Here is a 15,733-nt window from a genome sequence, read left to right on the forward strand (position 1 = left end):
GCTCCAGCAGGTTCCTTCTGCTGAGCTGGCCAGTGGAAGAGCTCAAAACAAGCACTGTAGGCAGAAAGCAGAGGAGCAGCAGAACCATGGTGTCACAAAGGCAACCTCCCCTCTTTGCGCGGTTCATGTTTGTGATGCTGCAGACACAGCTTCATGACCCAAATTTCACCTCATTCTTGCTATTTTCCTCATAACTACAAGCTTCGATTTCTTTACCACTCACTGCTGGTACTCCCACAGTTCCAGTCTGATTTCTTTTTCATCCTCAGCACGTCACAACACAGCGTGCTTTGGCCTCTGTGACCCACACTTTTTGCACAGTCTCACCCACTCCTCTCCCTTGATCTTCACTCGGTCAATTCAGGCTGCTTGCTTGCAGATACAACTCTACCTCTTCTTCCTCCTTTTCTCATTAGCTACTGGTTCCCATTTCCTCCAAGATATTCTTCTCTGCTGCAGTCATTCGTTTCCTCCTAACTACAGACCTTCTCACCTCGTCCTCATTTCTCCCACCTGCCTTCAGTCTCTCCCAAGTAATGTAAGAAATTATCATCTTCCCTACCTCCCTTCCCACAGCAGACTCCCATCAGTTCCTGCTTGCTCGATATTTCATTCTTCTTCCTGAGGAAGCCAATAAAATTGTTATATGACAACAGCAGAGAACTTTTCCCAGTCCCAGTGCCGGCTCAGACGCAGCTACTCTTGTCAATATCCCAAAATGAAGTTTCAGAAAGCATCTTCCTGCTCAGCATGGATCTGATATTCATCACTGCACATAAAAACAAAAACCTGTTACTGAACACGTGCAGAACTGTAACCTTTCCTCTGTTCCCCAAAGAAGTGTCAAATCCAAATTAAAAAGGGTTTTAAACCTGGGAGACAAAGGTATATCCTTAACACAGGGACTCCAACATCTTTCACGACCACAAAGACAGGAACATGGGCTAGGGAGAAAAAGAGAGATGCCTACAGAGCTAAAACAACCTTGTTCTTGAAAACAGTTCAATTCTCTTCTAAAGTAAAATAAAATAATATAATCAGCCCAAAGAAAAACAATGTAAACAAGCAAAGTTTGAGAAATCCGTAGGAAAAAAAAAAAAAAAACAAAAATAGAGAAAGATGTAACAGACAGTTTTAATACAATCTCATTTGTTATAGTGTGACATAAAAAATGGCATTAACACATTAAAGAGAGGCAGAGTTGAAAGACCAAACTCACAGTTCTTTCATGCAGTATAAAAGTATATAAGTATACTTACAAAAGTATAAAACCATTATTCAATTTTGCACCACATTGAGACTTTGTACCCCGTAACCAATTACAAGAGCTGAAGTAAATTAAAGCAGGTGATTGCATGCACAGATGCTGTTTTGTAAAATTACTGAGCAGAAAAAAGGCCACTGGGAATTCGGCTGCAATAGCAGTTATGTAAGACCACATCCAAAGCGTGGCGGGTGTCCCCCATGTCGGCCCATGTCCCCACACACAGCTATACTGAGAGATCTGGATGATGTGCTGAAAATAGTGCCAAGAAGTCAGCAATCAGAGGAAGGAGGTCAGGTGTGAACACTCAGCTGTCAAAACGCACTGTCACAGCTACACAAAAGCAAGATCCACGACACAGCAGCACCTCATCATTACTCGTCTTCAGCCCAGAAGATGTGGCCATATGTGACAAAGTGATGTTATCCAAAGACATGCAGCATGCTGCACTGGGGCCAAAACCACCCCAGCAATAAGCAATGTTCCATTTTTGGAAAGCAGTGAGCCAGAAAAGAAGAAAAACTACTAGTTGTGGTCAAAGCACTTCAGAAACAAAGATGACTTAGAGACTAGATGACAGAGTACTAAGTAAGTTACTGCAGTTCATGCTGTCACATAGCAAACTGACATCTATTTTATTTAACAAACACTGCCCTTTTCTTTGCTGAACAGGGCAGCGCAGCCACAAGAAGAGAGAGGGAAGTGCATCGTGTAGGCAGGTAAAGCAAGCTTAATATTTCACAAGTTGGAGTAACCACACAAATAGCATTAAGCAACTCTCTCATGTGTCATTCACTTACCATGATTGGGATTAATTAAAGCTTCAAGAAGGGTCTTTAATTTGGATGTTGGGTTTTTTTTGTAGAACATCATTCAACTTCTAAACCTACAAGTACTTTACAAGATATATGGTACTGTAAGAATGATAAAAAAATTTAATTTAAAAGTTTGCAATCACATAATTCAAGTTACACACGGGCAAACTATTTTTTTCCAAAACTAACGCCAGCATCAGAACAGCTCTAAAAGGAATATAAATAGATACATGCATTTTCTCATTTAACTGCAGTCTGCTGTGATCACAGTACCATGCGAGGCATCTCAAATTCTACTCTGAGTCCATACCAGCTCAAAGGTGGTGACAGATAAACACATTAGCTGTCCAAGAGAGCTACAACACATCCACATTTGAATGGACTGCTGCAGGACCAGCTCACATTCCAAATATATAGCAGTATCTGAGTTACTCCCTTTCACCGAAAGTATTCAGTCCTTCTTTACTCCATTCATTAGGAAGACAATCTGCAAATAAACACTAAAGTAAATAAAGCAATATCCAAGACATTTCAGAAACACCAGAAACGTGCTTTCCCATCACATAGTGATGAAATCTCCAGATATGTGGTAACATACACCCTTTAATTTAGTTCACTTCAGGAAACGCAGTACGATAGCCTCTAGCCTACTAATTCTGTTGACCTCATCAGGATGCCATTTACAGGCTATTTTCTATATCTATCTTGGGAAAAACAAATCTTGAGATCCCTGGGGGAGAATTAAGTGCTTTCCTACAAAGCACGCCCCTAAAACGAAAGAGTTTAACTGCAGAAGGAAAAGTCCCTGACCACTCTGTGATTCTGCCTTCTGCCTTAGCCAGGAGCGAAGAATATTCCTGCAGCCCACACTGACTGTTCTGCTGTACCACCTTCCTTCCCTGCTGCAGCCTACCATGACATGTACATCCAACTGCCTGTTCCACAGCCAGCTCAAGCAGGTAGGCCGGGGGGAAAACCTAGGCATAAATAGAGTGCAACAATCAATCCCTTATAGAAACACAGAATTGTTTGAGTGGGAAAGGACTTTTAAAGGTCATGTAGTCCATCTCCCCTGCAACGAACAGTGATGCCTACAGCAAATCACACTGCTCAGAGCCCCATGCAACCTGACCTTGTGTGTTTCCATGGTTGGAGCATCCACCACCTCTCTGGGCAGTCTGTTCCAATGCTTCATCAACCTTACTTCAAAAAATTTCTTCCTTACATCCAATCTAAACCTCCTCACTTTTAGCTTGAAACCATTTCTCCTTGTCCTGTCACAACAGACACTGCTAAAGAGTCTGCCCCTTTCCCTCTTACAGCCTCCCTTTAGATAATGAAAGGCCACTATCAGGGCTCCCCTGAGCCTTTTCTTCTCCAGGCTGAACAGCCTCAGCTCTCTCAGCCTGTCCTCGTAGAAGAGGTGTTCCACCCCTTACATCATTTTTGTAGCCCTCTTCTGGATGCCCTCCAACAGGACACCCTCCATGTCTCTACTGTACTGAGGACTCCACATCTGGATGCAGTACTCCAGGTGAGGCCTCACCAGCGCTGAGTGGAAGGGCAGGATCAGCTCCCTAGACCTGCTGGTCGCACTTCCTTGGATGCAGCTCAGGGTACGGCTGGTTTTCTGTGCTGCGAGTGCACACTGCTGGTTTATGTCCATCTTCCCATCCACCGCTACCCCCATGCCCCTTTTGGCAGGCCCTTCCCCATCTCCTCCCCCAGCAGAATCTACTGTCATGAGAATGGCTTCAAACTGGAACATTATATTATAATCACAGCCATAAGCAAGAGATACCCTTGGAAATAACTGGCAAGAGGAAGAGCTGCTGTTTAATTTTTCTGCATAGCATGTTTCCATGAAGTTACAAGCAGAATGTCCGGACTCAGCCTCATGAGGCACACAGGTGCTGTAACTCTGCTTTTGCAGAGTATCTTGACTAGTTGGATACCTCCATCACAACTGCTGCTGCCCACACAGGGAATAATTCCTCATTTTTCAAACTTCTTGGAAGACAGCTGGTTCAGCGTTTGGGATTTTCCGATCCTTCTGCATATCCCGCTCCCAGTTCCCACGGCGTTGCTGCCACAAAATAACCCAATCCCAGCACCTCCCCTCATCTTGCTCAAGCCCAGCATACTAATTGCCCATTCAATGCTTTTGTGTCTCTGTATCCCAGGCTGAGCTGCACCTTGTCTTTCTCACAACCTCCTTCTCACCACCCAGGTGTTCAGCAGTGAGAGCCGTGCAACTTCAGTTTCACCATTCCACTTCACACCCAATGTCTCACCTAATCTCAGCTCCTGGCTGCACACCGTTTCCCAGGTTTTCCCTTGCCACCTTCTATTTCTCCCACATTCAATTCTAATTATGGCTTCTGAGAAGTACAGCCCACCCATGTGCAAGGAAATGTAGGAGGTCATCTCTTGTAAGTCTTAAGTTGTCCCTCTAAAATACAGATGGCATTAACAAGGCTAACCTGATTACTGAAATGTTTGTTCATTACAGAAATGGGATTTTTCTTCCCTGCCAGCTTAATTCTCAGAAACAGCTTGAAGAATTTGGTTTGTGCTTTTTAAATTTAGAGCAGGAAATTTTACTTTTACCACACAACAGATAAAGAAAAATGTAGTAAAAGGTTGTGGGTTTGTAGGATCTTCTTTTTTTTTTTTTTTTTTTCACAGAATGGCCTGGGTTGAAAAGGACCACAAAGATCATCTAGTTTCAACCCCCTGCTATGTGCAGAGTTGCCAACCACCAGACCAGGCTGCCCAGAGCCACATCCAGCCTGGCCTTGAATGCCTCCAGGAATGGGGCATCCACAACCTCCTTGGGCAACCTGTTCCAGTGTGTCACCGCCCTGGAATTCAAACAGTTTCAACAAATATGGGATTATCTCAGGTTTTGTTTGCCCTCAGGACTATTCACAAGTTTTGTACAATTCTCATCTCACCTCTTTTGAAGAGCTCTCTGGCCACCAAAGGAATGCAGCCAGTCATACAGCATGACCTAGAGAATTTAAACTAAGTTTTATACTTCCACCAGGTGCTGGACCAAGATGACATCTCTTATTACAGAGATTTCAGCTAGTGCACTCACTCACTCACACTCTGCTCCCCCATCTCAGGCAGCTCCAGGACAGCAGTGCACTTAATGGAGTCAGTTTAAAAAACAAAAAACCACTGAGTGACTGAACTATTAAAAGTGCCAAGAGTCTGTTTTTTTTCCTTATTTTTATTTTAAAGCGTTCTGTTCACTGCAGGGGAGTTGGACTAAATGGCCTTCAGAGGTCCCTTCCAACTCTAAGGATTCTATGTTTCTATATGGACTATTCAACTCTAAGGCCTGCAGTTCCCAGAAATAAGTTGGAAGTAAAAATAATGCCATACAAACCTTTATGGTTAAAACCACGAAAATTAAGATTCTTGAGTTTCATATTTCCTTTTTGCCACCACATACTAAATAGACAAAAAGTTCTGCAAATTGCAAGCTGTTGCTTGAACTGACAACCCTATAACATAAGGAGAAACTAAAAACAGCTTTACTTGGATGCCTTTCCAGTGCGACACATGACACAGATGATCAGTTTCTATGGATGATTTCTTTCAAGTTTAAAACCTCGCACAATGCAATAAAATGCAGGCAAATCATACCAATGGTGAACACCAAAATAGAAATATGGTGGCTGAGACAGAGCTCATTCTGCACTGGCAACAGAAGGGAAAAACAAAGGAAGACTTTGATCTAGAGAAACTGCTCATATAACAGCTTCTCTGACCATTTTTTAATGATTATTTACTAATTCTGTCTCAGCCAAAATCAAAGATGTTGTAGAAGAGTCTTGTATAATATCAAGCTAACGCTGGTGGCTGCGACCTTGAAACCAAAGAAGGAAAAACCTCCCACCCTGCCTTCACCAGCATTTTATTAGGTCCACAAGTAAAATCCACACTAAGGTGGGATTGCACTCAAATGCTTTCCTAACTGAACTGTAATAGACAGGAGTGACATTTTTCTGTCACAGCAGTTTTAGCAAAGTCTTATTATGCAGTTTAATACACCAAAAAGATTTTTTTTCTGGTCTAGCTCATTTCATTTGGAGATCCATTTCGAGTCATGCCAACAGAGTAATGGTTTCACTGGCCCATGTTATACCTATAGGATTAACACCTGCTAGAGTAGATGGTGATGCCTATCTAACTAATGCTATATGCAAAAGGATTTTGTTTAATAGAATAATTTTTGTGAGTTTCCCCATAAAAATGAAGACCATATGATCACCTCTGATCAGGCACATTCCCACTAAGGTCAATGACAACTCTTCATCAATACCACATGAAGCACTTGGCCTTTATGGAAATTTATAAATGGTGTTATTTTGTTCAGTATATCTGGAGCTGGGAGTTTGCTACCTCTGCCCTAGATTCACTCAACAGCCAAGGGGAAAGTCAGTGTAAATATGTATAAACTTAGTAGATTATTCTAATCAACATCACCACCTCCTGGGCTGAGATGTTGCAAAATGCCACACTTGAGCACTGAAACACCCACAGGCATATACAGGGCAAGGAGGCTGTAAGGCAGGAATTGCCCCCTGCAGCCAGCTGCCACCCAAGGGGCTCTCCCAACCAATGTCCCCAGCAGACACAAGTCTGCCCTCCTGTAGGCCAAGGTGGCAGTTTTGCTGATCCCCTCCTGACTTCATGAAGAACAAGGAACTCCATCATTTCACGGTTGCTATGCCCACCAGCTCTCAACCACATCTCCCACCAGTCTCTCCGTTCAGAAACAGTGGGTCTAGTGGGGAGATTCCTCTGGCAGGCTCTCTTACCAGCTGTGTCAGGAAGTTATCTTCCACACACTCCACAAACTTCCTTGATTGTCTCCCTTCTGCTGGGTTGTACTTCCAGCAAACATCAAGTAAGTTGAAGTCCCCTACGAGAACAAGGGCTAGCAATTAACCGACAGTGTGCCCAGATGGCCAAGAGGGCCAATGGCATCCTGGTCTGCATTAGAAATAGTGTGGCCAGCAGGAGCAGGGAGGTGATCAGCCGTCTCTACTCAGCACTGGTGAGGCCGCACCTTGAGTATTGCATTCAGTTTTGGGCCCCTCACTACAAGAAAGACATTGAGGCCCTGGAACGCATCCAGAGAAGAGCAACAAAACTGGTGAGGGGTCTGGAGCACAAACCTTATGAGGAGCGGCTGAGGGAGCTGGGATTGTTCAGCCTGGAGAAGAGGAGGCTCAGGGGAGACCTCATTGCACTCTACAACTTCCTGAAGGGAGGTTGTGGTGTAAAAAGGTCTGGCCTCTTCTCCCAGGCAAATAGTAGGACCCAAGGAAATGGCCAGAAGTTGTACCAGAGGAGGTTTAGGTTGGATATTAGGAGAAACTTCTTCTCTCAAAGGATGGTCAGGCACTGGAATGGCTGCCCAGGGAGGTGGTGGAGTCGCTGTCCCTGGCAGTGTTCAAGAGGCTCCTGGATGAGGAGCTACGAGATGTGGTTTGTGGTACTAATAGGAGTGGGAGGGTGGTTGGACTGGATGATCTTGCAGGTCATTTCCAACCTTGCGATTCTGTGATTCTGTGACTTCCGCCAGCTGCTTTTAAAACATTCCACATGCCTCTCGATGCTGGTAGAGCAGTCTATAACAGACTCCACCAGGATGTCAGCCTTGCTGGTCTTCCCCTCAATCCTCAACCATAAGGAATAAACCTAATCATGAGCTCTGAGCTCTACAAAACCAAACCACTCCCTAACACACTGAGCCACCCCACCACCTCTCCTTCCTTGACTGTCCCTTCTGAAGAGCTTACAGCCATCCACTGCAGCACTACAGTCCTAAGAGGGATCCCAACACGTTTCAGTGAGGGCAATTAAGGCATACATTTCCCGCCACACAATGGCTTTCAGCTCCCCTTTGTTGCCCATGTTGTGTATATCAGTATAGATGCACTTCAGCTGGGCTATTGGACACGTCCCAGCCATGATGCTGCCCCAGGCTCACATCTACTGAGTCTCCATCTCTAACTAAAAAAAGTTGATTAGCACACAGCACAGGACCACACAAGCTCTGGCTGCCATTCCCAACTGTTGTCTGCACAAGAAGAGTCATGCTACTTCAAAATAAATCAGTGCATGTAATTTAATGGAAGCCTGATATACACCAGGCCAGAATAATGTCATCATACTCCCCCATGTCAAAACCAAAGTACTGAGACTCAGTTAACATAAAGCATTTTTAAGAGTGGTGAAATCCTTGCTATTAAGTGCTAATAACTGCCTCGTGTAAAGTACCTGCTACAAATGTCTGTGTAACTGACTGCTTTAATGATACACACCAATCATGGACTGCACTGACATATGGCTGCACGCTCTAGATGTTGGAGAATTAGGATTTCAATCTGCATGTAGGTATAGCAGCCACGGTAATTTGGTGAACCATCCAGGCAAAGTAAGAACTGCCTCAGCTCCTGTTTCACCTGGAAAGCTGCATTTCATTTTCTCCAAGAGCTTTTAAAACCATTTCCAAAATAAGATAGATAATAATCACTTGATCTACGAGCTATGTAGATTCTGGAGAACTGCAATCCTAATTCCGAAGCACAACCTGAGAAAGATCATTTAAGGTTAGCTTACAAGTCCCTAGCACACAGAGCACTTACAGAATTTGGAAAGATTAAAACGCGTGAAGAATAAGAAAAGGTAAAACCACTAGGCTGAAATAATCCAGGAAGCTTATGGGGAAATCTACTCATCAGTTGTTTGCTCCCCAGAGTCCCCCACTTTCAGTCCATTCAATCAATGAAAAGAAAAAAAACAACCCTCCACTGAATATGAAAAGTGCTCTAGATTGTTTTAGAAGAACAGCGTCACTTCTGAAGTAACCATAAGCGAGAACTAAAAGAGCAAGGTGACAGAAAACCATGTTTTCAACATTCCATTGAAAAATACATCAGGCTTTATAAAGACTGGTGTTACGCTTTTATGTAACAGTTGGTTCACAATATTTTCTGATTTCTGTAGTTTCAATATCTCCCAATTTACAATGTTACATCAGGCAATATTACATTTACCCTCAGTATTAATTAAGCTATTAATTTCAAGCTATTAACATTTTTTTAACATAATTGTTATTAATTAACTCTGTTAGAGGGAAAAACAACCAATAATTAGATTTCCACAGATAGCAAGATAGGGCAGAAGAACACTACTAATACAAGAAATGAGAGTTTCAGTGCTGGTACATTTAACTTCAGAATTTATATTTTGCATTCAGCATACTTCATGTTCATAAATATCTGAGACAACGTATTTTCACTGCAATATTCAAGAAAATGCTGCACTCAGAACAGCGATATAAATTCATATTTAAAACACACGTGGACAGGCTGGAAAGCCTAGTTATCAGGGTGAGCTAAATGTTACATTTCACTAAAAGATATTACAGAAATTATATTGTAAAATTACAGTTTCTAACTCTCAGATGTAACTCCTGTTTTAAAAAGGTAGGTGTGGTTTTAAAGAGAAGTGAAGTACTTCAAAATCCTTGCTGAAGTTTTTGTGAAGAAAGCACACTGCAGTTTTTGTCTCTAATATTTCCTTTCTTATAGGTGTCACACTGACAGCGCTGTCATCAGCTCCGGTGCCTTTAAACCCATTCATCCCATTCAAGCCCTGGCTGCTCCACTGATCCACGCTCAGACCCAGAAGCTCCTCCTTCCTGCCAGATGTCTTTTCTCCAGCAAGAAGCTCAGTGATACCACATACAAAAGCCCAGGCATGCTATCGGAGCAACAGAACAGGAACTAAGTTTCTGACTTGCACCAGATCATACAGACAGAAGCACGGAATTTTCAGACTATAGAGCACAAAAATGAACCCTTTCCCCCAGAAGCTAAATCAGTGCATCTCTATGCACTCAGGCAAGGTCTTCAGCAGGGCAGACGTCTGTGATCTGCATTTTTGTTTGCTTTGTGTCATGGGAACTACACAAGGAAAGAGATATCTAACTGTATTCTCTGCTTAAATACATTTATTTACTTATCACAGGAAATACTACTGGCAGGCAGTGTTTGGCTGCTCAGCTATTCACTGAACATTGTGATCTCATGTTTTTGAATTGGCAGATCTCAGTCTCTCATACATGCTTGGAATTCATAGATTAGATAAGGAAAAACAAGCAACTTTTTTTTTTTTAATTTTAATTTACAAGTAATAAGCTACACTAAGAACCCCAATCACATCCCCCAGTTTGGTCAAACAATACATGACTGTTCCTGATATGCTACTTTAACATAACACGGAACAAGCCCTAATTTTTTTTTTTAATCTGTTCTGGAAGAATGGAATCATTGGGTCACCACCCTTACTAAGGTGATACCCTCCTTTCCAGCCCCCACAAGCAGCCATCCCCCTTACAACACAGTCTGAAGAAGGGGGGGAGCACAAGATCCCTGATGGTACTCAGCCTCACAAGTGAGACTCCTTGCTGCTGCCAATATCAGAGGTTCTTTTGCTGCACAGCACCCTCACAGCTTCACCCAACTTTATATTTGCTCATGTCAAGACCAAAAGGTGAGGGACAGGTCCTGTTGGCATCTCTACCTGTGAGCACTTGCGGTGGGCTTGGCAGGATTTTCAAGCCCTATAAAAACCTTGGGCAATGGCACAGGCTGCCCAGGGAGGTGGTGGAGTCACCATCCCTGGAGGTGTTCAAGAATCGCGTGGATGTGGCACTGAGGGACGTGGTTACTGGGCATAGTGGGGATGGGTCGGTGGTTGATCTCAGATCTAGATGATCTCAGAGGTCTTCTCCAGTCCTAATGACTCTGATAGGTTGTTGGAATGGGCAAACAGCCTTCCTTTTGCTACAAATCAACCTGCATCCTCACCTTTGTCGTCTCTGCCACAGCAGGCAGAAGACACAATGGCTACTTGGACAACAGTCACCTCTCAGCATCACCATGTCTGTGATCCTGTCTGAGCACTGGCTGCTTGCAGGCTCCTGTCAGCCAGACCGTGTGCTCACTCTGTTGTTCTGGTTTCCTGTTACTGGTGTGTTTTTTTTAAGCCAGCAGTTTGTGAGGTGAGGTCCACAAGGCACTGGTGAACAGAAGAGCAAGCCGATAGATTCTTTAGGTGAAAATCTGAAGCCAGCATATGGCAAACTGACTATTTTTAAGGGTGGTGAGTCATTCACTGATTTAAGATAATCAGACGTGTTAGTTCAGAGAAAGGCTTAGTATGTTACACCAGGCATACAATTAATGAAGATAAGTGTCATACTATACTTTATTTTGACATTTTGAGGCCAGCCACCTGACACCAAGCTTTGTAGAAGGAAACAACATTTGCATTTGTGGGTATTTATTACTAAACAACAGCATTTCTTCATATAACTCTGACATAGTTTCATCAGAAATAGCAGCATGTGCTCCACAAGCATTCAAAACCTTGCTGTTAGAAAACACAGCCGGAACATATTAGGGAAGTGTCTAAAAGGTACAAGTGAGATCAGAACTCTAAAGAGTACATATGCACATCAGCTTCAACTACACCTACAGCTTGGAAGCAAGAAAGCAGCCACTGCAATATCAATGCAACACATCACAATACAGACACAGAAAAAATGGAAACAAGCCACCATACAGAAGAAGTACCTGTATAGCTACAGTAACACATGAAGCTCTACAACGAAATCATTACTTTCCAAGGAAGATAACAACACCTCCACTCCCCCAGTTGTACCTTTGCTAAGAGAGAACAATGCCAGAATTGCACTGCATTCTAACTTAGAGGCAGCTCTTTCTACCATTTATCACATGCATGAGAAGAGTAAAAAACAACTGATTTTCTCAAAGTTAGAAATAAGAGCCCTAGAACAGATAACCCAAAGTTCCCTTCTTATCCTTTATAAGCAGCCTATTCTTTCTTATTTTCCTTCTCCGTAGAAAAATGCCCCTACAGAGCACGTTTCACACTGACTGTACAGGACTATGAACTGAAGAAACAGCACACCATGCTTCATAAGAACCTGTCCATGACATTTCAAATGGCATCAAAAACAAAATAAACGGGACTCCTTCGTATTTTTGTTGTTGTTGTTTAAGCTTGCTAATAAACTCACATCCATTACAATCCTGGGTCGTATCCAACAGAGCCTCACTGTTATGCTCAAATGGGTGCATTATAGCTGAGGTTCACAGCTCACATCATCACAGAGCAGTTTGGGTCTAAATGGGTCCTTAATGCTTATGCAATTTCAACCCTGCCTTCCAGATGAGAAGTGGGAATAAGAATTCAATTGCTGCTGTCTTGAAGCACTAGAACCAAAACATTTACACAAATCTGCTTTATGCAGCCAGCAAAATGGTCCTACCTCTCTATTTTTTATTATCTTCTCATTAAGGATGGCCAAGATACTGCATGAACTGAGGGTGGGGGATGAGCACGGCGTTCTCCTGAAGGGATGCTTTCATTTGATCGGTGTGCTCGTGCCCTAACACACGCAGTCAGATCTGCTCTATTACTCACGCACCTCACGCTGATATTCTCCGCCTGCAGAGACACGTTTTCAAAATAACACCACGAAGTAGCCGACAGCGTGCCGAGCACTCGACAAACGCACAACAAACTCAACGCAGACAACTTGTCCAACACGCGGAAAAACGCCGATAGCGGTAAGGGCAGCTCGGACGGGACCTCCAGGTGAAGGCGAACGGGCGGACGGCTGTCCCCAGCCCCCACACGCCGCCCTCAGCCCGGCGGCAGCCAACGGGCCAGGTGAGCGGGAGGGGCCTGAGGCGGGCAGCCGGCCGCCGGGCTGAGTGAGGGGTTAGGCCCCGGGTCAGCCCCTCCCCCGCCCCTTATCCCTGCCCCCCTCCCCCGTGCCAGCCCCGGAAGCGGCTCCCTCGCCCTTCACAGAGAGGCGAAGGGTCCGAGACAGGAGGCGTCCGCACTAACCGTCGGGGTCCCGCTCGCTGCCGCAGCGGCTCCGCCTCGGCCTCACGCACGCGGCTCCGCCTCGCGCTCCATCCCGCCGCCTCCGCCGCCCGGCCCGCAAGGACGGCTGAGGAGAGGCGCGAACTCCACACCGCGCAGGCGCCGCCGCCCTCGCTCGCACCGCCGCTCGGGGCAGCGGCTCCTGCCGCCGCGCATGCGCAGGGCGCCCGGGGGCGAGAGGCGGGGTGAGGGAGGGAGGGGCTCTGCGCGCGCGCGGTGACGCGAGAGAGAAGCGGGAAGGGGAAGGAGACTCCCGCGCGCAGAGCACTGTGGGCATTGTAGTTCTCTCGGGGACGCCTACCGAAAGCGGAGTGGGGCGGCTTCCCGCCAGCCGGACTACAACTCCCGGCGACGGGAAGAGGGGAGAGAAGAGCGACAGTGCAGCAGGCGGCGGCTCTGGGTGGAGCCGTGGCGCTTTAGTCCGTTCGCCTCGTCTCGTTTCTAACGCCCCACAGCGGCCGTGCTGGGGGCGGCAGCTGATACTGTGAGAAGCAGCGTGCCCTTGCTATTCCAGTTCCAGCGGCCTCCTGGCCGAGATAAACTCACAAAGCTGGGTCAAGTTCACAGAAACCCTCGGGGCAGACAACCCCATTTGAGCAGGTTTACAAGGAAACGTAAGCATTAGCGATGTCTGACTGAAGCCTCAGTAAGCCACAGTCCTTAGAATTTGTGACACAACCGGCGAGATACACGGCATGTGAATACAGCAGCTGGCACAGCTCCATGGATGTTTACACCCAGCCCGCCTCGATAGCCTTGCTGCTGAGTTTTACACTGATAGCCTGGAAGCGAGCAGCCGTCATCCTCGTGTAACCGCTTTGAACTTGAATTGTCTGCGGCTCCTCTTTGCTGCTCTGTGGAGGGTGAGAAAATGGAGAAACGCTGGATGCGGCGTGAGGAGACCTGTGCCAAGAAACACATCTCCATCTCCACATGCATCCTGTTTACAGAGATATTCAAAAGAATTCTGTATCCCTCGTCTTTTCTGTTACGTGAAGCACCTGCGTATCTTGAATCCTTTTCAGGATTCCTAACCAACAGGGGAATTTGTTTCAGTCAGAAGCAGCCCGATTCATTCCCACAGCCTCGGACATAATCCCTGAGCTTTTGGACACATTAATACAGTGGCAGCGTGCCACCTGCTTCATTTATTCACTTGAGATTCAATGCTTCTTAGTCCCTGTCAAATGGGCTCTTTGTGCAACCTTCTGTGGTAATGTAAGAGGTCCCCCACAGGAATTTGTGCTATTCAGTAGGAAATACAAAGGGGAGGGTTGTAAACACTCCGATTAGTGTTGGAGCACAGAGATATTGTCTCCACAGCGTATTACATAACCATGCGACTTCCAACTTACCTCCTCCCTTCCAGAAGAAACAGTTTAACAGCAAGTACTTGCTGGTGTATTTAACTTAACATCACAGCTAATGTCTTGGGGTTTTTCGCTGCACAAAGGCTGTATTACTTCTGGCAAAAGAAGAGAGGAAGGTTACTTCAGAAACATCCGTAGTAATTTGAGATGATTGCCTGTAAGGATCTCCACTTGAAGTGAGGTCGCCAGAGGCTCTCAGCTCTGAAGAATGAGCATTATCAAGGCTGCTGCCAACACAAGTTCACACACAATGGGCTCATCAGCTAACGAGCACAGTATGAATCTTCTCCCATTTTTGGATAAAGACAAATGAGTGATTGTGTGCAGAGCTTAGTATAACAGTTTACTGCTGTGTGAAACACATTTGGATGACTTCTGACTTCACAAAACTCACTGTGGTCTGAAGCTTACTTGAGGGAACATTCTTACCCTACACACCCTATGTTTATTTAATTCTTACTGTTTTAAGGGCAAAGTCGAGAAAAGATGGCAAGCAAAGTGGCAAGCTCTCTGCTGTGACTCTCCTAAATGTGCTAAGGAGAATACTAGAATTTTGAGAAGCCTTTTTGTTAGAAAATACGTGGGAAAAAACAGCTGTGTAAATTAGTAATTCCCTGCCATTTTCTCAAGAGATGCTGAGTTTGCCTTTTTATTAAAGATAATGACTACATTTTATGGCTGACTGTCTAAAATAGTGCCTCAGAAGCCATTTTAGTATCTCGGGTTCTAAGTTTGTCCATTGTTAGAAAAAATTGCTCCTTTGAACAATTAAAAATGCCAAATATTAGCAAATTAATAGGCAGAGCAAGTTCAGTATCTCACTGGCATTTGGTCTGTGTGATCAGATCTGCTGCTTCCATGATGGACTCCATGGCAGTGAAGCACTGTGAAGTCCTTTTTGCTTATACAGTTAAAAGAGCTGTGCATACAGTGGAAACCAGAAGCATCTTCCAGCAATCAGTTCCTTTACATCACCAAAGGCCAAAGCAAGTACGCTCATGTTAGCACAGAAACCATCAATCTTACTTGACTAACCACATACTTGAACTGAAAGCTGAACGTGAAATACTGCAATGAAACACCCGTTCCTTTAAAGGTGAAGAAAAGCTGTGGCAGAACTTGAAAGAAGGGCATTCTGTTCAAAGTGAAAAATGCTCACTCAAAACCCTTGAAGGGAGGGGTGTCTACATGGGATGTACTGTTCCAGAATACAACAGAACACCTAGAAGAAATATCTTAGTTAATGTCTTCAGAAAAAAAAAAAGTATCACTTA

General features: G+C 44.8%; 1 protein-coding gene across 3 annotated transcripts in view; it reads right to left on the minus strand.

The window, feature by feature from the left end:
• Nucleotides 1-13,229, minus strand: part of RALBP1 (ralA binding protein 1) — a 31,554-nt gene extending 18,325 nt beyond the window's left edge. Inside the window, exons 1-2 of one of the 3 annotated variants that reach the window (XM_052703753.1) lie at nt 13,051-13,229; nt 563-769 (exon numbers count right to left, since the gene is read on the minus strand). The gene's annotated coding sequence lies outside the window, so the exon portion shown is untranslated. Of the gene's footprint in view, nt 1-562; nt 770-2,389; nt 2,530-13,050 lie in introns of those variants that run through there. The other 2 variants (XM_052703752.1, XM_052703754.1) reach the window with 2 other exon arrangements.
• Nucleotides 13,230-15,733: the final 2,504 nt, after the last annotated feature.

The sequence above is a fragment of the Tympanuchus pallidicinctus genome, unplaced genomic scaffold, assembly GCF_026119805.1.
Source record: "Tympanuchus pallidicinctus isolate F22 unplaced genomic scaffold, pur_lepc_1.0 scaffold5, whole genome shotgun sequence".
Taxonomy (NCBI): Eukaryota; Metazoa; Chordata; class Aves; order Galliformes; family Phasianidae; genus Tympanuchus; species Tympanuchus pallidicinctus.